The sequence below is a fragment of the Sapajus apella genome, unplaced genomic scaffold, assembly GCF_009761245.1.
Source record: "Sapajus apella isolate SASKATOON/1434 unplaced genomic scaffold, GSC_monkey_1.0 scaffold4, whole genome shotgun sequence".
Lineage (NCBI taxonomy): Eukaryota > Metazoa > Chordata > Mammalia > Primates > Cebidae > Sapajus > Sapajus apella.
In genome coordinates, this window is record NW_022436944.1 from 38,283,545 (window position 1) to 38,306,125 (window position 22,581).

Here is a 22,581-nt window from a genome sequence, read left to right on the forward strand (position 1 = left end):
AAGATATGATTATATCAAAGATTTATTCTTCTTTAAAATTCTGAGATCTCAATACTTGTGTACTTCTTTCTATAAAAAAAACCCAGTAAGGACTGCGGAGTTTCCCAGCAGTAACCCAGTTCTTAGGTCATTTGATCGCTTATATTGAATGGGGAAAGAGATGAGAAGCACAGAAGAGACAAGGGAAAAGGCAGCTTTATTGATGCAGAAAAGAAATTATCTCATTTATTTTAACTCTCTCAACAAATCAGTGATGAACAAACATTCAAGTGATCTAAAGCTGGGTTTCTGAAATTGCATAAGTGACACATACCAGGAAGCATTAAATAAAATATACAAAGGATATAATATAATACAGCATACAACACATCCCAGGTAGTTGGGGTAAAAATTAAACTTTTGTTTCAGTTTCATTTATACCTATAGGACTCGGCTCATAAATACACATTTTATTCCTTTCTATGGGTTATAATGGGGAAAACAATTGTGAGTGTTATTTGATATACCTTCAACTCTAAGTTCAATCATTCTAATTTCCTACTCCTTTAAAAAATGTTGTGGGGCGGAGAATAGAAAATAAAAGGCCTGTGGATACAAAAAGTATTCCCTAAGGAAAGTGCTGAAGTCTGCTGGTGGAAAAACATTTTTAAAAGACACCTGGAAGATTCAGCCAACTGAGAAGAAAAACAATGAGCAAAGGGAAAAGAAAGGAAACTGGTGACTGAAAGTAGGAGGTAAGACAGAAACAGATCAGGAAACTGAGTAACTGTGTTGCAGGGGCAACACTATTCCCTGAAGAAGTCTTCAATCTAAATTTGGCAGAAGTACACACACATACTTTTTTTTTTTTCTTTTTTTTGCACAAATATCTATGGGACACATTACTGTGGTAAGGGTACTGAGAGTATTCTATTTTAAAACGTATATTTTTAATATATATATGCTTACCTTTTGGGAGAACTTTACTGGTCCACAAATCTGGTTGACATGTGAAAATGCATGTTCTTGTTATAGATCGAAGATGACTTAGGCTCAGTACAATAGAGTTCTCCAAACACAAGTCTTGGTTAGCAAACAGAAATTGAAGAGGAATCAAGAAACAGAGACGAGCTAAGTTCTTCCTCTACTTAGCTGCTGGAAAAACAGCATCTCCCTAGAAAAACAAATAAATAAAATAGCTTCAAATGCTCTTATCCCAGGAGGAACCCTAATTAACATCAAACAATTCAAAAGGCAGTCTAAAAAAAATTCCTATCAAAATATTTAAATTCTTAGAGGACAAACGTTAAACTACCCATTAATCACTCTTTCCTTCGCCTATTTTAACTCCTGGAAGAAATGGAAGCTTTTCTAATACCAAAAATATACGGCATTTTACAGATATAATACAAAAACAACAGACTTCACTATAAAACAATCACCTCTTACTTCATTTAACTTTGCACTGAAATGACATAAAAGTGTTGAAATAAGGAACCTACTATTCTAACACATAGTAAAATAGTATCACATTTTAAAATCACATAATATAAAAAATGGAAATTTGACATTTGAAAACAAATGTGAAAAAAATTTCATTGAAAATGGATTCCAAAGCATTAATAAAATATAAAATTAGAATACAGATGCATCAGTGATGACACATGAATATTATTTAGGTGCTAATATTAATTTTCACAGCCTTTTTCTAGATAAAAACACTTTTATCATCTTTACTAATACACCTCCATAAATAATAATAGACATAGATATATTTACATAAAATCTGTAAGAATAATAACTAAATTTCTTCACTAAGCTATCCAATTTAAGTAAAAAAACCTCTTAAGAACAAAAATTACTAAACTTCCTCTAGATTTTATTCTCTAGTAGTTCTTAAGGTTCGCCAACCTGTTAAGAGCTTACTGTTGGCTTAGTGCATGTAAAAAAAAGATAGCAGCACTTCACTAATATAATGTAAAACATAAATCAATAACATGTAACTGAAAAACAAGATGACAGATTCTAACTGAAACTTATTGAGATTCAGTAGGAATTAATTATTTCAAACACATTTTAGTATGACATTCTACTAAAATCAAATAACAAAAGCACACTTCTGAAAACAGGATTTCCAGAAACAGTTTTTTGCCCTTTTAGATATGCCCATTTTACTGAATACAATTCATATTTTGTTTGTCTGCTTGGTAAAGAGAATTATGCATTACATTGTGATGTTGCATTTTCTTATTTTAATTTCCAATCTAATTTGAAAAGTAACAAACAATACTTTTCTAAATTATATTACACAAATGGAAAATATCTAAATATCATCAGCTGCTCCTTGCACAGCACTATATTCATGCTTTTTCATGTATGGCTCAACTAAAAATTGCTAAAACACTAAAACAAAGCATGACTATTTCTCATCTTAATTTTGTAAAAATATAGACCATTTTTATTCTTTGGATGGCTGTTTAGAATAAAACATACTCAAATAGCTTTCAACTACTCCAACATATGTGTATTTGATGAAATCTGTACCAATATGTATTGTCATAGTAGTATGTCACTACTGTTCAGAGAACGATGGCCATTTCTTCAGAATGTATGACAGTAACACGAAGAAAAAGTAACACTATAATTAATAGTTATAATGTGTTTTATTTCTAAATACATACTTTAGAACAATTTTTTATTTTAGGCCAATTTTCAATTTCTTACTCTACCAAGATCCTTAATTAACCTTCCTGTTGTGACAGGACATAGCCAATCAAAGAATAAATTTACATACCATCAGAGAAACCAAGAAAGGAATCAAAAAAAGAACGCTATGGGCAGAATTAGGAAATACAAAAAACCATCTCTACAGTAAGACTATATGAAACAACTAAACTTTCTCAAAAATCCATATGCAGCAGGAATGTTTACCATAGCCTCACTGAAAGGATATACCAGTTCTTTTTCTAGTTATGCTCTTAGGAATTACATAAATATTGAGAAATCCAGAAATAGATATACACATGCACATATAAAAATTATTGTCAGTGTATAAGTTACTGCTGCCGTGGGACTGCAATAATTTATGTAACATCTGTTTTCATATTTTTCTAATTTTTTTCCTAATTAACATGCATATTTAACGCACAAATGCTCAGACCACCTCTTTTTTCTGCTGACTATGCCTCATTTTTGAAGTTGTGCACTCCTAGGAAGAATTCAGGAGAGATGAAAACCAAAATCTTATCGAGAGCACTAATTTTAAAAAGTAAACAACAGCGCGAAGCCAATTTTCAATGAAATACTAAAGACTTAGGAGTTTTCACAAATACACTTCAATCTGCCAACAATAGTCATGTAGTAAATAAAGGCCCAATATAAAAAGTCAACATAAAAGCATAATCTCTATATTACTTAAACCTTTTTGATTTCTTTCTAACTTTCATAAGAGCTACTAAAATATCTATTCCTTGTTTTAACAAGTTGGTAGAAATTTAAAGGTTTTATGCCTTAGACAACTAAAATAAACACATTTCACATAAAGGAAATAAACAAATTGTAAACGTAAGTAATATAAGTAAACATACATTTGTATATAACCAGTGATAACCTTTCTGAATTATAAACTTCAAATATTGTGCAGATTCAATAAAAGGGGCAAGTTTTTGTTGTAAAGTTCATTCAAGTACAACACAATGAAGTTCTGAGAAGATTTTAAGCATATTGGGTAATTCAAAATACTACTTATGCCTTTATTTATTTATTTATTTATTGTAGAAATGGGGTCTCACTTTGTTGCTTAAGCTGGTCTTAAGCTCTTGGCTTCAACGGCTTATCAGACCAGTGCTACAATAACTTAAGTATTCCCAAATAACAATGCTTAACATGACAACACTGTGATCTCATATATACTTAGCTCACTTTATGATACGGTTTGGCTGTGTCCCCACTCAAATCTCATCTTGAATTCCCATGTGATGAGGGACGGACCTAGTGGGAGCTAACTAAATCATGAGGGCAGGTCTTTCCCATGCTGTTCTTGTGATAGTGAGTAAGTATCGCAAGAGCTAATGGTTTTAAAAATGAGAGTCTCCCTGCACAAGCTCTGGTCTCTTACCTGCTGCCATGTGAGACATGGAAGGTGAACTTCCACCATGATTGCAAGGCCTCCCCAGCCACATTGAACTGCAAGTCCGATAAACCTCTTTTTTGGTAAATTGCCCAGTCTTGGGTATGTCTTTATCGGCAGTGTGAAAACAGTCTAATACACTTTAGAATTAATCAGTTTGTATTTTAATTGTCCCACTATGCATTTCAGTCATTTAATATTTGTTGTCTACTGTCAGGGCCATTCTAAACCTTTGTAAGGACTGAAATTGTCTCTGCCCTCATAGAACTTATATTTTAATTGAGGAAACAAACAGCATCCAATAATCATGTAAATACCTACCTGCAAACAGAGATAAATGCAATTTTAAAATACAGGAAGAAGGAGCCACAAGATTTTATAAAAGTAGATATGATATAGCCCAGAGATCAGCAAAGGTCTAAGAAAGACTGTTTGAAATGAGATCTGGAAGGTATGGGAAGTATTCCTTATGGAGCACAGCAAGTGCAAAGGTCCAAAAGCAGGTGTGAGACCAGCACCCCCCAACACCTGTTTGCTTCTAGGCCTATAACTAAAATCCCGGCAGGCCCCAGAGGTGAGGTTGAGTATGACCCATGATGAAGTATACTATACTCAAAAAAATGTGTTTGAGTTTTCTAGTTTATATTAACAGAAATGTGGAGAACAGGCATGGAAATGTATATTAAGGGCGTGGGATAATGGTGGAAGGAACACAGAGTTAGATCAGGCTGAATTTATTAATTTGGGCCCACTAAGTAGGGACTCTGCATTTAGCGTTGCAGCTCAAGGAGTTAAAAAAAAAAAAAAAAAAGGTTCTCCTGGTTTATTTGCTTGGTTGGTTGAAATATGGATTAAAATAAAGGCCACTATGAGCAAATGGAAATGCACGATTTCTCTTGGTTTAATGTAGAGAAAAGGATCCAAAGGATTAGGGAGATTGCAATGATGGAATGGATTAGTGACTTTATGTCTGCTCATCCCAACTGGGAGGGTCCAGAAGATACACCCTTGACCAATGCCTTGTGAAACAGAATTACGAGGGCAGCAACTGCATCTTTAAAGAGTCCTGTAATTGCTCTTCTCTCTATGTCAGATCTAACAGTGGGAACTGCAGTCACTCAACTACAAAATTTAAATACAATGGGAATAGTTGGATCCCAAGGTGGCAGGGGCCAAGTGGTGGCACACAACCATCTAAGGCAAAGTGGGCATAGCTACTATAATGGAAAGCAAAGGCAAAGCAGCAACCAGAATAGTTTGACTCATGTGGAGCTCCAGCACTGGCTAATTAATCATGGTATTCCTAGAAGTGAATTTGATAGGAAACCTGCTGCATTCCAACTTAGTTTATACAAGCAGAAAACTTATAGGTTAAATGGATAAAAGACTAATTTGAATCATAAAAACAAAGAATCATGGCCCCTCAATTAATTTCCAGGCTTGAGACAGTTTACAGACCCAGAAACCCATGAACGAAAGAGAGGCTGGGTCCATTTGAGGAAAGATCTCACTCCATTACTAACAATTTATACAGTGAATCTTTCTCAAATCCTTCCCCAAGGAGACCTATGGCCTTTTACCAGGGTAACTGTGCACTGCGGAAATGGAAATGATCAGACATTTCAGGGGACTACTGGACACTGGCTCTGAGCTGATGTTGATTCCAGCGGACCTAAAATGTCATTGTGGTCCTCCAGTTAAAGCAGGGGCTTAAACAGGTCAGGTAATTATTAGAGTTTTAGCTCAGGTCCAACTTAGAGTGGGTCCAATGGGTCCCCAGACTCAACCTGTGGCCATTTCCCCAGTGCCAGAATGCCTGAGTGGCACAGGCATACTTAGCAGATGGCAGAACCCGTACACTGGCTGACTGGTAGAGTGAGAGCAGTTACAGTGGGAAAGGCCAAATGGAAGCCATTAGATCTGCCATTACCTAGAAAAATAGTAAACATTCCTGGAGGGACTGCAGAGATTACTGCCACCATAAAGGACTTGAAAGACACAGGGGTGGTGATTCCCACCACATCCCCATTCAACTCTCCCATTTGGCCTGTGAAGAAGATAGATGGACCTTGGAGAATGACGGAAGATTATCATAAGCTTACTTAAGTAGTGGCTCCAAATGCAGCTGCTGTAGCAGATGTGGTTTCATTGCTTGAGCAAATTAACACATCTCCTGGTACCTGGTATGCAGCCATTGACTTGGCAAATGCCTTTTTTTCCATTCCTGTTCGTAAGGCCCACCAGAAGCAATTTGCCATCAGCTGACAAGGCCTGCAATATACCTTTACTGTCCTGATACACTCAGGGGTATATCAACTCTCCAGCTTTGTGTCACAATCTTATTCGGAGATATCTTGATCACTTTTTGCTTCCACAAGATATCATACTGGTCCATTACATTGCTGACATTATGCTCACTGGATCCAGTGAGCAAGAAGTAACAAACACACTGCACTTACTTACTTACTGGTAAGACATTTGCGTGCCACAGGATGGGAAATAAATCCTACTAAAATTTATGGACCTTTCACCACAGTAAAATTCAGTAGATCCAGTGGTGTGGGGCCTGTAGATATTCCTTCTAAGGTGAAGGATAAGTTGCTGCATTTGGTACCTCCTACAAATAAGAAAGAGGCACAATGCCTGGTGGGCCTATCTGGATTTCAGAGGCAATACATTCCACATCTGAGTGTGTTACTCCAGCCCATTTGTCAAGTGACCCAAAAGGCTGCCAGTTTTGAGTAGAGTCTAGAGCAGGAGAATGCTCTGCAACAGGTCCAGGCTGCTGTGCAATCTGGTCTGCCACTTGGGCCATATGACCCAGCAGATAAATGGTGCTTGAGGTGTCAGTGGCAAATAGAGATGCTGTTTGGAGCCTTTGGCAGGCTGCCATAGGTGAATCACAGTGGAGGCCTCTAGGATTTGAGCAAGGCCCTGCCATCTTCTGTAGATAACTACTCTCCTTTTGAGAGATAGCTCTTGCCTGTTACTAGGCTTTGGTGGAAACTGAATGAATGACTATGGGATATCAAGTCACCATGCTACCTGAACTGCCTATCATGAACTGGGTGCTTTCTAACACATCTAGCCATAAAGTGGTTCATGCATAGCAGCATTCCATCATCAAATGGAAGTGGTATATACATGATACGGCTCGAGTAGCTCCTGAAGGCACAAATAAGTTACATGAGGAAGTGGCTCAAATGCCCATGGTCTCCACTTCTGCCACCCTGCCTTCTCTCCCCTAGCCTGCACTGACGACCTCATGGGGAGTTCCCTATGATCAGTTGACAGAGGAATAGAAGACTATGTGACCTCAGCAGAGGAGGATTTTAATAATCAAGTGGCTAGGATGACCCTTTGTGTGGACATGACACAGCCTCTTTCCCCAGCTGCCCCGTCATTCGCCCAATGGGCCCGTGAACAAAGTGGCCATGATGGCAGGGATGGAGGTTACGCATGGGCTTAGCAACATGGACTTCCACTCACTAAGGCTGACCTGGCTACAGCCACTGCTGAGTAACCCAATTTGCCAGCAGCAGAGACCAACAGTGAGCCCTTGATATGGCACCATTCCTCAGGGTGATCAGCCAGCTACCTGGTGGGAGGTTGATTATATTGGACCTCTTCCCTCAAGGAAAGGGCAGAGGTTTCTCCTCACTCAACTAGAAACTTACTCTGGATATGGGTTTGCCTATCCTGCACGCAATGCATAGACTAGCACCCATGGACTCATGAAATGCTTTATCCACCGTCATGGTATTCTACCCAGCACCCTCTGACCAAGGCACTCATTTTACAGCTAAAGAAATGTGGCAGTGGGCTCATGTTCATGGAATTCACTGGTCTTCCCATGTTCCCCATCATCCTGAAGCAGCTGGATTGATAGAATGGTAGAATGGCCTTTTGAAGTCACAATTACAACATCAACTAGGTGACAATACTGTGCAGGGCTTGGGAAAAGTTCTCCAGAATGCTATATATGCTTTGAAACAGCATCCATCATAAGGTACTATTTCTCCCATAGCCAGGATTCACAGATCCAGGAATCAAGGGGTGGAAGTAAAGTGGCGCCACTTACCATCACCCCTAGTGATCCACTAGCAAAATTTTTGCTTCCTGTTCCCACAACATTACATTCTGCTGGCCTAGAAATCTTAGTTCCAGAGGGAGGAATACTGGCACCAGGAAACAGAACAATGATTCCATTAAACTGGAAGTTAAGAGTGCCACCAGGACAACTTGGGCTCCTCCTACCTTTAAGCCAACAGCCTAAGAAAGGAGTTATGGTGTTGACTGGGGTAAATGACCTGGACTATCATGATGACATCAGTCTACTACTCCACAATGGAGGTAAGGAAGAGTATGGAATACAGGAGATCCATTAGGGCGTCTCTTAGTATTACCATGCCTTGTGATTAAGGTCAATGTGAAACAGCTCAATCAAGGCAGGACTACAAATGGTCTAGAACCCTCAGGAGTGAAGGTTTGGGTCACTCCACCGAGGGAAAAAAACCACAACCGGTTGAGGTGCTTGCTGAAGGCAAAGGGAATATAGAATAGGTAGCAGTAAAAGGCAGTCATCAATACAAGCACAAAGTCAACACCAGCTACCATCATGTAACCAGCTATAGAAATGTGGACTGGTAGGACCTCGTGGCGCAGCGGTAGCGCGTCTGACTCCAGAAATGTGGACTGGAATTGTCATGAGTATTTCCTCCTTCTTTTGTTAAAGACATGTTTGTGCATGTGTACACTTACACTAAGAAAATATCTTCATTTTAATTCCTTTCTCCTTTATCATGTGACATAAGATTTACTGACTTCATATCAGCATTTAAGTATTGTTAACTATATGCAATAGTATTTGGGTTGGGAATTGGTGCATTTCCACAATACAACAAAGAATAGTTGTATTATGTTAGGCATAATTATAACCTTATTATTGTTTTTATATAAGGATTATGTGAGACTTTGCATGGATTATGTATGGGTTTTTTATCAGGAGATATGTATGGGTTCAAGTTGACAAGGGGTGGACTTGTGATGGTTATTATGGAGTGTCAACTGCACTGGAATGAAGGATACAAAGTATTGATCCTGGGTGTGTCTGTGAGGGTGTTGCCAAAGTAGATTAAGATTGAGGCAGTATGCTGGGAAAGGTAGACCCATCCCTAATCGGGGTGCAATCTAATCAGCTCCCAGTGTGGCTAGAATGTAAGCAGGCAGAAAAATGTGAAAAGAGAGACTGGTCTAGCCTCCCAACCTACATCTTTCTCTCATGCTAGATGTTTCCTGCCATTGAACATCGGACTCCAAGTTCTTAGTTTTGCTCACACTGGCTCTTCTTGCTCCTTAGCCTGCAGACGGCCTACTGTGGGACCTTATGATCATGTGAGTTAATAATAAACTCTCCTTTATATATATATATATATATATATTCTATTAGTTCTGTCCCTCCAGAGAACCTGAACACATTGAATTAGAAATAAATTTAGAATTTGCCAGGATATGAGTAATTAGAAAAAAATGGAGGTCTAAATACATTATCTTCGCAAAGGAAACTCTCTTCACACATCCAATAAATTCCTAGTTTCTAGCTATCATGCCACAACAAAAAAGTATATTTTATAATCTGGCAAACTCGTTTAGCCTAAAATTGGTTAACTCCATGGGGCATTATTTGCATTTTATGTCTTATCTTAAATGCTGAATAATAGTCACCATTTATTGAAATGCCTTCTCTGGGACAGAGGTATACTAAGCACTCTAAAAATATGCTTTAGGTTATCAATCTTCACAACAATCTTCAAATGTAAAAATTATCAAGCCCATTTTTCAGGTGAGGACACTGACGTTAGGGAAGTGTAAAGTCGTTAGAAAAGCAAGTAAGTGGAGGGGAGGGGAGGGACAGCGGGTGTGGGGGGAGCGGGGAGGATGGGAAGGGATAACATGGGGAGAAATGCCTGAAGTAGGCAACGGGGTAGGGGTGGGATGGAGACAGCAAACCACCATGGCATGTATGTACCTATGCAACAATCCTGCAGGATGCAGGATGTGCACATATATCCCAGAGCCCAAAGTACAATAAAAATAATAATAATAAAAAATAAAAGCAAGTTAAGCGATAGAGTCATACTTCCAATTTAAGGTTCCCTGAACCTACAGCCCAAGCCCTTTCCACTAAAAAGTAGGATAGCATGTGTGGTGTCAGGATTCGAGCTCTAAAGTAAATCAACCTTGGTTACAATCCTGGCTGGTATTTCCTACGGGTAATATTTTCTCACCAGTAATTCCTACCTTGCTATAAGTATTAGCTTTTTAGATAATGTAAATGAAGATTCTGATAAGATACATAGTTGTACATCATTATTAACATCACATGTTCCTCTACCATAGGAGTGCCAGCTGAGGAAAGACTTAGAGCAGAAAGCTATTCACAGATCTCACTGTCCTAAGGCTGACCTGAGCTTTGAAAATTTCATGGTACAGAGAATAGCAAGTCATTAAGAATAACTTATTCGGTTTACTTCCATCCTTTCCCAATATGGAAAAAAAGGGGGTTCCATCAGGGGGTTCTATCACAAAAGTCAGAAGCCAATAGCCTAAAAGCCATCAGTAGGGAATTTAGCAGTGGTTCTAAAACTTTAGGGTGCATATTAAAAATCATTTGAGAAGCTTATTAAAATGGAGACTCACAATCAGATTTTCCCAAACACTCTGATATAGTAGTGGAAGAGAATACTTTTCCAGCTTTCTAAAAATATATGTACCAAGTAAAACCATTTTGCATTCTTTAGCCACATAATTTTCAAATTATTTGTTGAACATATATATTAATTCAGTTGGTCCAATTAAAATGAACCCAACTTAATATAAAAATTTCAGATATTTCTCTGAGTAACACTATCAATGTTCCTCCTCAATAAAAAAAGGAATGATCAAATAAAAGCAGTTTTAACTATACATAAAACGTCTTCACCAGATTTGATTTTCTTTAATACAGAATTTACTTTTCTGATTAAAAACTCATTTACTGATCATCTATAACTCATTTACTCAGTAAGTCATTTATTGGTATACATACTAGAAGACACAGAAATGTTTAAGGGAGATGAATGGTTCATAAGGAAAATTTTGTCGCAGAAGTCATACATAAGAGGGTCTAATATAATAAGTCACCCAAAGAAAAAAATTTTAAGAATAAAAGCTTACATACTGCCCTGCTTGGTGACACCAATGGGCACTAACATACACTGATATCAAAGCAGTATTCAGGACAGAAAATGTCTACCATATTTCCCGACACTTCCAATCACTCAAAAAATTAAAAGGATATCCACTTTCCCTTCTGCATGAACCACAACTGTAGCTATGGAACACAGCTGACCCAACAGCTCCCATTAATCTGATCTACTGCCATACTAAGTCAAGTCCGGCAACAATGTTCTGGTGACTTACAGGTTCCAACAAATTCTAAAACTCTAAACTTTCACCCAAGGCTAACAGGACTTACTTTTTAATTTTGAAATTCTAACATGAATATGATTCTTTCAAGGTTATCTGTGAAGTTATATGCAGGCAGCTAGAGTTTTTAAATTAATGCATAGTATTTCCTTGTATTCTTCTAAAACAAAGATACCCACTAAGTTTGTTTGTTTTTACCCTATAACTTACGGCATTACCGTGCTAGGGAATAAAGGGCCAAAGATAGTAAAGGTTTCTTGAAAATGGACTTTAGTAACAAGAACATCAATTGAGTGCTATGATGTTGATATTTATATGGAGTATCTCACTTAATGCCTGCCCTTCTTCTCTCTCCCCTCCCCCAGAAAAACAGGTAAGAGAAACTCAGAAACACTAACTTGCCCAAGATCTCATAACTAACAAATGGTAAAGCTGCGATTTTAAATCAAGCAATCTGATCCAGTATGCATTCAGTCTTAACCATTACACTATGCTATGCTGACTTAAAAGGAATTGTAATTATGGGAAACTTGGTTTACATTATCATTACCCACTCTGTTCAAGAATTTTCTTCAACTTTATAAACTTTTAGAGAGTCAAATACCCCCAAAGTAATGACATAATATAAGTCTGCCCCTCTGGTTTTCATGTTAAATGAAATACTTCCAAGGTATTCTAATAATTAAAACATATCTTCATTTCCAGAATGACTCATCTCATATTAATATGTAACATATTTTTGTCCCAAATATTCACATTTTTCACTAACTATGGTTGGTACTAAATTAGATCCCACATTACCCTAAGCTCCATGCAGAACAAAAACAAATGCATGTATAATGTAAAAGGAGAAATTTTTGAAATTTAAACATTGTATCTTCTAATATTACTCCTGATAACAACAAGATAACCTCTCTTCTATGTATCCTAGTTCCATATAGGCTCAAGCTCTAGATACCAAGTTCAATGTAGCTTAAAAATAAGTTAGTGCCCCCTCTCCTCATCACTCTACTTAAATGGACCAAAAGAGGCTGGATCAATTCTTTAGAACTGCTTCGGGCACTTGAGGTTTATTCCTATTTTACAGACCAAACTGTCTTTTGAGAAGTGAGAAAATCCCAGGAACTATGATTTCCCTAAGGAAGCTGCAGATTCAACTTGACTCCAAGAGATGAAAAATTCCCTTAAGCTTCAATTAGTCTTTATTTCCTGTGGTAGGCATAAGGCATGGGATTTTTCAAAACTGATTTCTTGACAATACAATACAAAGACAAGTATATTTTATATTAAAGAGTTCTCTTCTTGTAAGTATGTTCCTGTAACTAAGATAAAAACAAGATTTCTGAAGAAATTATTTTGCATTAAATGGGCTGGAAACTTTAAGCACTGTTCATAATTTTGTTTTGTATTCTAAATTCTCAGTTCCAGACTTATTCTGCATCTCATTAACTACTCCTTATATTACTACATTTGTTTCAGAGTTTTTAAAATCTATTGCCTTTTTATAATATTGTCTGTCATCTTTTATCTAATACACACTGTAATCCATCTTGTTCAAACTGTAAAAAGAAAAACTCAAATGAAACCATAATTATTTGTACTGCAAGAAAACCTTTGAAAAGTACGTAGTCATTGTCCCAAGTCATTCTGGAATTCTGCGGAAGTTTTACTTCCTAGAAGAGGGCAACACTATGGAAAGCCAGAGACAAAACAGGTTAAGTTAGCTCTTCAAATAACTCAGTAGTAATATAGATACATATTTTCTGTTTCTGGCTTATCATTTTCCATCACTTTATCTCTTTATATCACTTACTTTACTACCACACTTCCTCCTATTAGCTCCCTCAGACATAAATAAATAAAGGAAATCTAAACTGGATTTCAAAATAGCTGAATAATTATCAGGTACTTAGTGAGAAAGATAGCTCTAAGAGTCAGGTAGAGTACCAATAACCAAATTAGAATTGTGGCTATGGAGGACTGAGAAACAAAAGAACAGAGAATTGGTAGTACATAGAGAAATAACAGAAGTAAGTTTAGTAAATTTCCAAGATTTCTAATCTAGGCATTAGGAAGGTTATTTGTGCCATAAAAGTGATACAGACAGGAGGCAGGGAAGTACTGGGTAGAAGAGGGATGCTCCTAAGCAAATGCCTCACCCTCAAGCCTGGAAGCCATGGCCCTAAATGAGAACAGTTATCCCTGCTTTCCTGCCTAAATGTTGCTTTTTCCAAAACCACCCTGGCCCACCACACACCCATCATGTACCCATAAAAACCCCAAACTCCACTGACACAAGAGCAGAGCGGCACAGCAGAGGAGCACAGAAAAAAAAAAAAAAAAAAGCATCTGAAGGTCAAGAGTTCACCTGGGGATGGTCGGAGTTTGGCTGGGGGTACTCAAACTCCAGTGGAAGATTATCTTCCCACTCCATCCCCTTTCCAGTTCCCCATCCCACCAAGAGCCACCTCCATCACTCAATAAAACCTCAGCATCCTTCAAGTTCCTGTGACCCGATTCTTCCAGATGGCAAACAAGAACCTGGGTAACAAGCAGGCAGTGTGTAAAAGGCTGTCACCCTGACTCTCCACTGAGCTGGTTAACACTTAGCCATCTGCAAATGGCAACTGCAAAGACAGTATTAATTGTAACACATCCCTAGACCCTGTCTTGGGACTGGAACCCAAAAGTGCTCGCCGAGCACTCGCTCACCTGCATGCTCCCCATCCCGCAAGGGGTTTGAACGTGGTGGCAGCCAAGTGAGCAAGCCTTCCCTGTCTCAAGGCCAGAGAAGGGGTCAAGGGAACTCTCCCATCTCTAAAGGTATAGAAGGGCAATGAGGGGGATGGGGAAAAGGTTGATTAAGGAAAAAAAGCAGCATACTATATATGTCCCCAAACCTACCTCAGTATCTTGTCCCCCTAATTAAGGTATGTTAAAGATAAATGAATGAGTGGATGATAACAATTCTAATTTTGCTTACTTTTATAACATTAAATAATTTGAATGCACTGACTAAAGTGAGGCTGAGAAGAGATCTTACTACTAATTCCACAGGTATTTGAGAATCTGAGAAAGTCTCCTTACTTCTAAACAGCATTTCAAATCCAGACATATCTCCAATGAATACTCTCTCTCTTAAAAGTTGCCAAGTTGTGATCTCTATGATTCACATAATATCTCATGTTAAAGTGGTTATAAGTGTAAATAAACCAACTGAATTGTCAGGTTTGCATTTTGATTACTTGTTTAGTAGGTTTCCAACAAACTAGTAAAATATATACATGAAGGTCACATGTATTTATTAATGCTATTAGCTCAATAAATCAGCAGTGAATTAATTTATATTATTGATGTCATTTTTTGCTACTAAGGATAATTTTTAAAGGTATTCTTCAAAAACATCTTTAAAATATTTAAAGATTCCATGTAAGATTATTACTATGGTCTCACTGCAATAAAATGTTTAAAAACAATATTGAAAATTCCATAAGAAAAATGTTCTATGAGGTTAAACTGCTTTAAAGTGGTAAAATGAAAAGAGGGGGAAATCATAAAAATGATATACTATAACAAGACTTTTGGTTTTATAACCAAAAGGGGTCATGCTTTTTTTAAGTTTAATATTTTCTATTTTGGATACTGGAAATTCAGTAAAAGCTCTAAGACAACTGGTTATTACTCTCCAAGAACAGAAGCCGAAATAAGGCACCCAGCCCTTAGGACATTTGAAAGACCAGGAAAAAAAACTGCCCAAAGTCAATCTTTTTTCAACATAATCTTTAAAATATTTCATGTTTATCTTCACAGTTAATTCTCTTATCCAAGTTAACAGAATAAAGAGGTGATAGTAAATTCATGGTTAACTACCATGCTCCTACAAGTATGAATTTCAAGAAGACTGGTAATCCTACTCAGAATATCCTTCCCAGTCCTCCCTAAGGGATCACCCACAAGTGAATTAATTCTGGGCCATCTCCTAAACACCTGCTGGAAGGAAAAAATGCCTTGAAAACTGGCTACCTAATCTAAAACTATTGTTGCTTTTAAACATGGTAGCCTATTTAATCATTGAAATAACAACTACCTTTCATTGAAACATTAAGAAATGCCCTCATCTAAAGACTACCAATATGTAAAATGAACTTTTAAACTTATAACTGCCCTTGTGAGCAATGCCTAATGAGATTAATTCCTTAGTCCATGATGCTTGGGGTTGGGGTGAGGGTAGAGGAGGATATCCTAGACTCTGCTTTGTGTTTTAGAAACTTGTCATTTCATTTAATTCCCACATAAATTGCTGGGGGGAGAGGGAAACATTATTATTAACATTATTCTCAATTATATAAATGAAGAAATGTAGGCATTAAGTAAACTAACTTGTTTATACTATACAGTTAGTAAGTGGTATTTAAACTCAGGTCTGTGATATTCCACAGCCCATAACCTTTATACAACATGACAATGCCTTTAAGTATATCTATCAGTAATGTACATCAAAACCCACGTGGTAAATTAAAGTGATTCCCTTATCTGTCTCAATGGAATACCTCGGAAACCTGAAGTTCATGTCTCCTATACCTATGGGCTCATAGCATTGAAATCTGTGATTCATAGAGCTTTAGACATTGATTTCCTCTCACTTATCTTCACTCTGAAATACGTTATCCCTTGTGCTGAGCACTAAAAGAAAGCTTTCTCTGAAAATGTAGATAGCTAAGTTCTGTGCTTCAGTCAATGTGATGAGCATTAAGATTAAACATTCTAAATGACAATTCCTAGACTCTTCAAAATGTTACTCTTGATTGTGCCATACATATTTTAATGGCATTCTTCGCTAATATCCTTAAGGCCAATGTGCAGGTTGGCCAGACAGAGCCAAAATACATCCTGAGCCTCACTAGTATAAATGTGCAATGAATACAGACAAATGCCTAAGTCTTCAAGTACCAAATTAGCATACTAAGATTAAATAATAGCAAAATAGCATACTAAGATTAAATACTAGTCACATAGTATTAACTGCTTTTATTAAACCACACAATTCAAACAAACACAAGCAAATTTATAATGCCCTAGGGACCACGTACATCAGAAAACCCTAGAATTTGTCAGGACCTCAAGTCATAGCTGAACTCAGTCATAAGCAATGTTTTGAATTACATGAAATAAAAATGTCTAGTTCACCCTGGCAGTTTTAGCAACTAGAATGCTGCTCAGCAGCACCTGTGAGTTTTCAGAACTTAAAGTACAAATTTAATCATCACACTAACGTTAAATTGTGTTTTGAAGAGTTTGGGCATTAGAAACAAATATTTAAAAAGAGGAAAAGGACAGTCTTTTTTAGTAATCAGAAAATTCGATCATGTAGGAAAACAAAGTTCACCTAAGTTTCATTTTATCAACTTCTATGATTAAAGATCAGGAAAGTATACTTCATTTTTAGGAAGCATGCCAGTAAATATCAGCACATACATATTAACATGCCCATTGTGACCGACAAATATTGTGAGACTTCTGAGTTTAAGGGGGAAATAAAGGCTTCAATAATACCCAATAATGCAATACAGAAATTATATTTATGCTATGTGTAATAAATGTTTTCATAATAATGAACAGACTTTTTCATACAAAGATAAAGACCCATTCACCAAGTTACTGATGTCTGTATTATACTCTGAAAAAAATCAGTAAATCATTTAAGCTTGCTCTCTAGTTCTAGGCACATTTATCTTGCAAGTTGGCCTTGCCTAAACTGTGATAGACTAGAACACAAATAAAGTAGGTCTCTCATTTCATGACTGCCCTAATACCCACACATCCCTCTACTGATAAAGTCAATCAGAGGCTCCTTAGAAGAGTCTAATTTTTACCAAAAATATTTTCACCTTAAGTATTTTAGGGCTGCGTACAGTGGCTCATGCCTGTGATCTCAGGCACTTTGGTAAGCCAAGGAGGGAGGATTGCTTGAGCCCAGGGAGTTCAAGACCAGCCTTGGCAACAAAGAATGACACCATCTCCACAAAAAAAAATTTAAAAATTAGCCACGCATGGTGGCATGCGCCTCTGGTTCCTGCTATTCAGGAGGCTGCTGGGGGATTGGGAGGATTGCTTGAACCCAGGAATGTGAGGCTGCAGTGAGCAGTGATTCCACTGCACCCCAGTCTGGGCAACAGAGTGAAACCCTGTCCAAAAAAAGGAAAGTATTTTTTATTCTTTTACTCGAACCTTTGGCTATCTGTAATATATATAAAACAAGAATAGTATAATTAATGATAATCCAAAAGAAAAGTAGTAATGATACTGGTGACTTTTTATAACAATTTTTAGAATATACAAATAAAAATTAGCAGCATAGGAAATGCTTAATACAATTAAATATGAGAGAATATCCTTCAGGAGAGAAAAGTTGAATATAGTATTTTATAATATTAAACCTTTAACAAGGTTCAATTCACAGGTTTTTAAAATTGTTTTGTTAGGATCAAAATACACACTTTGACAAAGAGGTCATTTCTATACTGAAAAAAATCAACAACAACAAAAATAACCAGCTGGACATGGTGGCTCACGCCTGTAATCTCAGCACTTTGGGAAGCTGAGGTGGGCAGATTACCTGAGGTCAAGAGTTCAAGACTAGCCTGGGCAACATGGTGAAACCCCATCTCTACTAATAATACAAAATTAGCCGGGCGTGGTGGCACGTGCCTGTAACCCCAGCTACTCAAGAGGCTGGAATAGGAGAATCGCTTGAACCTAGGAGGCGGAGGTTGCGGTGAGCCAAGATCATACCACTGCACTCCAACCTGGGGCAGACAAGAGTGAAATTCCATCTCGAAAAAAATAAAAATGGTAAATAATATCACAGCTCCCAAAAAAGGATTTGATGCACACCAACAGCTTCAGATAAAACAGAAAATCCCAGCTTAAGATATGCCTTGCAACATAACAAGAAAGAGGAAAAAACTGGTAAGAAATGGCTTAATCAAATTCCTTGACAACAATTAGTTCAATTTTACCAAAGAGAATAATTAGCCATCCTTTAAACTAACCAGATATAGTTATCTGCTCTATTAGATTAAAATCAGCTATTTTCCAGAATATCTCCTTTGAAAGTAATATGCAGATAATATCTCATAGAAGAAAAGTGATCTAAAAAGTCAGATGACTATTTACCAAAAAAACTGTTAAACCTTCATTATGTACAAGAAATTTAAAGGTAGCATTAGATGAATGTAACATCATCCATCAATACAAGCTACAGCTTAAAATATTTTCTCAATAATAACTAGTGTATACTGCAAAAAATTAACAAAAATATCCATATAGAGTAGTGAATGAAACTGGAACACAAACCCTTTTTAAAGCTTTACATAATGACATCTGGTGGCTTGTAGTCTCCCTCCAGCTTTTACTTCCAACTCAACACAAATTTGAATACACATTAGCAAATCTTTCTGTCTTCATTCTAGTAACTTAATACACCTGGATCTAACTATAAATTTCTTTTTCTTTTTGCATTTGAAACCTTCAGTTACCAGAGACTATGAAGGAAAGAAACCAATGTTGAGCTTAAAGAAAAAAATAAACTTCAGTACATTTGCAAATTCATAATGGGCCATCTTAGTCCCCTATCCAGCATCATTCCTGCTGACTTCTGAAGAGATGCAATTCTCTGGCACCCCTAACCCCCTCCCCCAAAAAACACACAAACACACTATAGCCTACATTATCCAGAATAGGATCTACAGTAATCAAAAAGAAAAATAACTGCTCTTTTGTTGAACAACAGGTGAGCAGTTATTTTCTGAAGTTTACTAGAGATTTTCTGTTATTAAAATACTGTATTTTAGGAAACCCATTAGGAGAAAAACTATAGCATCATTTCAATACTTCAGAAAAAGTATTCTGACAACATTCAACACCACTCATGACTTTTTTAATTGAAGAAAAACTTTTTACTACAACTAGAAGAAAACCACTTTAATGTGATAAAGGGAAATAAATATATCTTTCCAAAATGCTACAGGAAACATAATATACAATGGTGACACATTAGAAGCACTGCTCTTTAATCAGGAGTTCAAGACCAGCCTGGCCAACATGGCAAAACCCTGTCTCTACTAAGAATACGAAAATTAGCTGGGCATGGTGGCAAGTGCCTACAATCCCAGCTACTGGGGGGCTGAGGCAGGAGGATCGCTTGAACCTGGGAGGTGGAGGTTGCAGTGAACTAAGATCTTGCCACTGCACTACAGCCTGAGCAACAGAGCAAGACTCCATCTCAAAAAATAAAAAATAAAAAAGGAAAAGAATAAGATACAGAAGCTCATTATCATCACTTTTACTCAACTATACTAAAACTTCAAGATAGCACAGTGAGATGAAAAAAAGAAACAAAATACATAATGAGCAAAAAGGGGGAAAAAGTTGCCATATTTTCTGACATGATCATCCCTTTAGGATACCCAAGGGGATCTACAGGCACTTTATTAGGTTTAGTCACGTGACAATGGCTCATTGCAGCCTCAACCTCCCAGGCTCAGGTGATCCTCTCACCACAGCCTACCAAGTAGCTGGGACTACAGGCATACTCTACCATGCATGACTAATTTTTTTGTATGCTTTGTAGAGACGGTGTTTCATCATGTTGACCAGGCTAGTCTCAAATTCATGGGCTCAGGCAATACACTCACCTCAGCCTCTCAAAATGCTGGGATTACAGGCATGAGCCACTGCACCCAGCCTCTTCCCACTTTTTCAGTCTTACTAAGTGCTGCAAAAGTAAATCTGATCTCACTTACTATTAAGCACTCAGTGACCACTCAAATTTGTTATTCTTGCAATCAGTGCCTTTAACAAGATAGTTTAAGGTTAATTCTAATCTTACTTGTATGTCTCTATGTAAAGATGGCTGTAATTGGTAGAACACATAGAGACATGTAAGTGTGATGTTTCTTCTAGCAGAAAAGTCTCTGTTTTAAACTAGAGAAAATTGGGCCAGGTGTGGTGGCTCACACCTGTAATCCCAGCACTTTGAGAGGCCAAGGCGGTGGATCACCTGAGGTTAGGAGTTTGAGACCAGCCTGGCCAACATGATGAAACCGTATCTCTACTAAAAATACAAAAATTAGCCGGGGAAGGTGGCAGGTGCCTGTAATCCTAGATTCTTGGGAGGCCAAGACAGGAGAAATGCTTAAACCCAGGAGGCAGAAGTTGCAGTGAGCCAAGACTGTGCCACTGCACTCCAGCCTGGGCAATGAGAGCAAAACTCTGTCTCAATCAATCAATAAAACTAGAGAAAATTGGAGGGAATGGAAAGAGAAGTTCAATAGAACTTGATAATGAAGTGAATAAAGATGATGAATGAAAAAGAAAAATCAAACATGAATCTTAAATTTCTAGCTTATCCATTGGATTACATGATGATACTAAAAACTGGAGGTGTTTCAGGAGGGATTAGAACTTACATTGTAAAGTGACTTTGACATCTCAAAGTGAAAATGGATAGCAGATAGGCAGACATAAATCCTGATTTCAGCAAGTGTTGACTCAAGATGTCACTCTTACAATAAATGTAATATAGAAAGATTTACAATGAATAGAGTTTAAAAGAAGATAGAACAGAATTTTAGGAGACCTAGAATATGCAAATGTTAGAAGTTAAGCAGAGAAGAAAGAACTAATGGAGAAGACTAAGAAGAAATAACCTAAGAATGTGATGTTACAGAAGCTAAGAAGAAAATGCAGACTTAGCTGAAGGCCTGCTCTGCAATGTTGAATAATATTAAGAGGAAAAGTAAGATGAAAATAGGGGGAAAAAAAGGTCCATTAGATTTAGCAACACGGAAGTCTCAATACCAACTTTAGTTGGTACATGTTTGGACAACTGAGAAACCAGAGTGGACTGGTATGGTTTAAGGAGTAACAATGGAAGGTAAGAAAATGAAGGTGAAAAGTTAGCAGGCAGAAAGAATGCCTTCAAAAAATTTGGCTGTAAAAAGAAAGAGAAATAATATAGATGATTCTGTTATAATGCCTATAAAGCACTAAGAATAATGCAATATCTCAAGTTTCTATCTTTTCTCCCATTGACAGTTCTCACTAAACATTATTCATTCTCACTAAGTTCAGGAACAAGGCATGGATGCCCAATACCACTCTATTCTGAATATATTTGTTGACACAATTAGACTAAAGAAAACATTGAAAACATTAAGAAATAATATTTGAAAAGAAGGCAGGGCACAGTGGCTCTCCCCTAATCCTAGCACACTGGGAGACCATGGGCAACATGGGGAAACCCCATCTCTACAAAAAACACAAAAATTAGTTGGGTATGGTGGTGTGTGCCTGCAGTCCCAGCTACTAGGGAGGCTTAGGTGGGAGAATCACTTGAACCCAAGGGGTCTAGGCTACAGCATGGTGTGATCATGCCACTGTAGTCTACCTTGGGTGACAGAGTAAGACTCTGTCTCAAAAAAAAAAAAGAAAAAAGAAAAAAGAATTGAAAAGAATAAATAAAACTAGTTTAGGCCCGGCGCAGTGGCTCACACCTGTAATCCTGTAATCCCAGCACTTGGGAGGCCAAGTCGGGTGGATCACCTGAGATCAGGAGTTTGGGACCAGCATGGCCAACATGGTGAAACCCAGTCTCTAATAAAAAAAATACAAAAATTGACCGGGCATGGTGGCATGCACCTGCAATCCCAGCTACTAGGAAGGCTGAGGCACGAGAATCACTTGAACCCAGGAGGCAGAGCTGCAGTGAACAGAGATCATGCCATTGTACTCCAGCCTGGCTGACAAGATCAAAACTCTGTCTCAAAAAAAAAAAAAAAAAAAATAGTAGCAAAAATAATTATACACAAAAGAACTAGAAAAGAGGAAATAAAACTATTTTCAGATGACCTGAAGGAATACCTGGAAAATCCTAGAAAACTGAAAATAAAACTCAAAAAACAAAAGAATTCAGCAATGCAGCAGGATACAAAATCAACATGAAA

The 22,581-nt window shown here is 37.3% G+C and overlaps 1 protein-coding gene across 6 annotated transcripts in view; it reads right to left on the reverse strand.

The window, feature by feature from the left end:
- Window positions 1-22,581, reverse strand: part of TBC1D5 (TBC1 domain family member 5) — a 557,272-nt gene that overhangs the window by 415,240 nt on the left and 119,451 nt on the right. For all 6 annotated transcript variants that reach the window (XM_032259250.1, XM_032259280.1, XM_032259257.1 and 3 more), the window contains one exon: window positions 949-1,153. The gene's annotated coding sequence lies outside the window, so the exon portion shown is untranslated. The remainder of the gene's footprint in view (window positions 1-948; window positions 1,154-22,581) is intronic.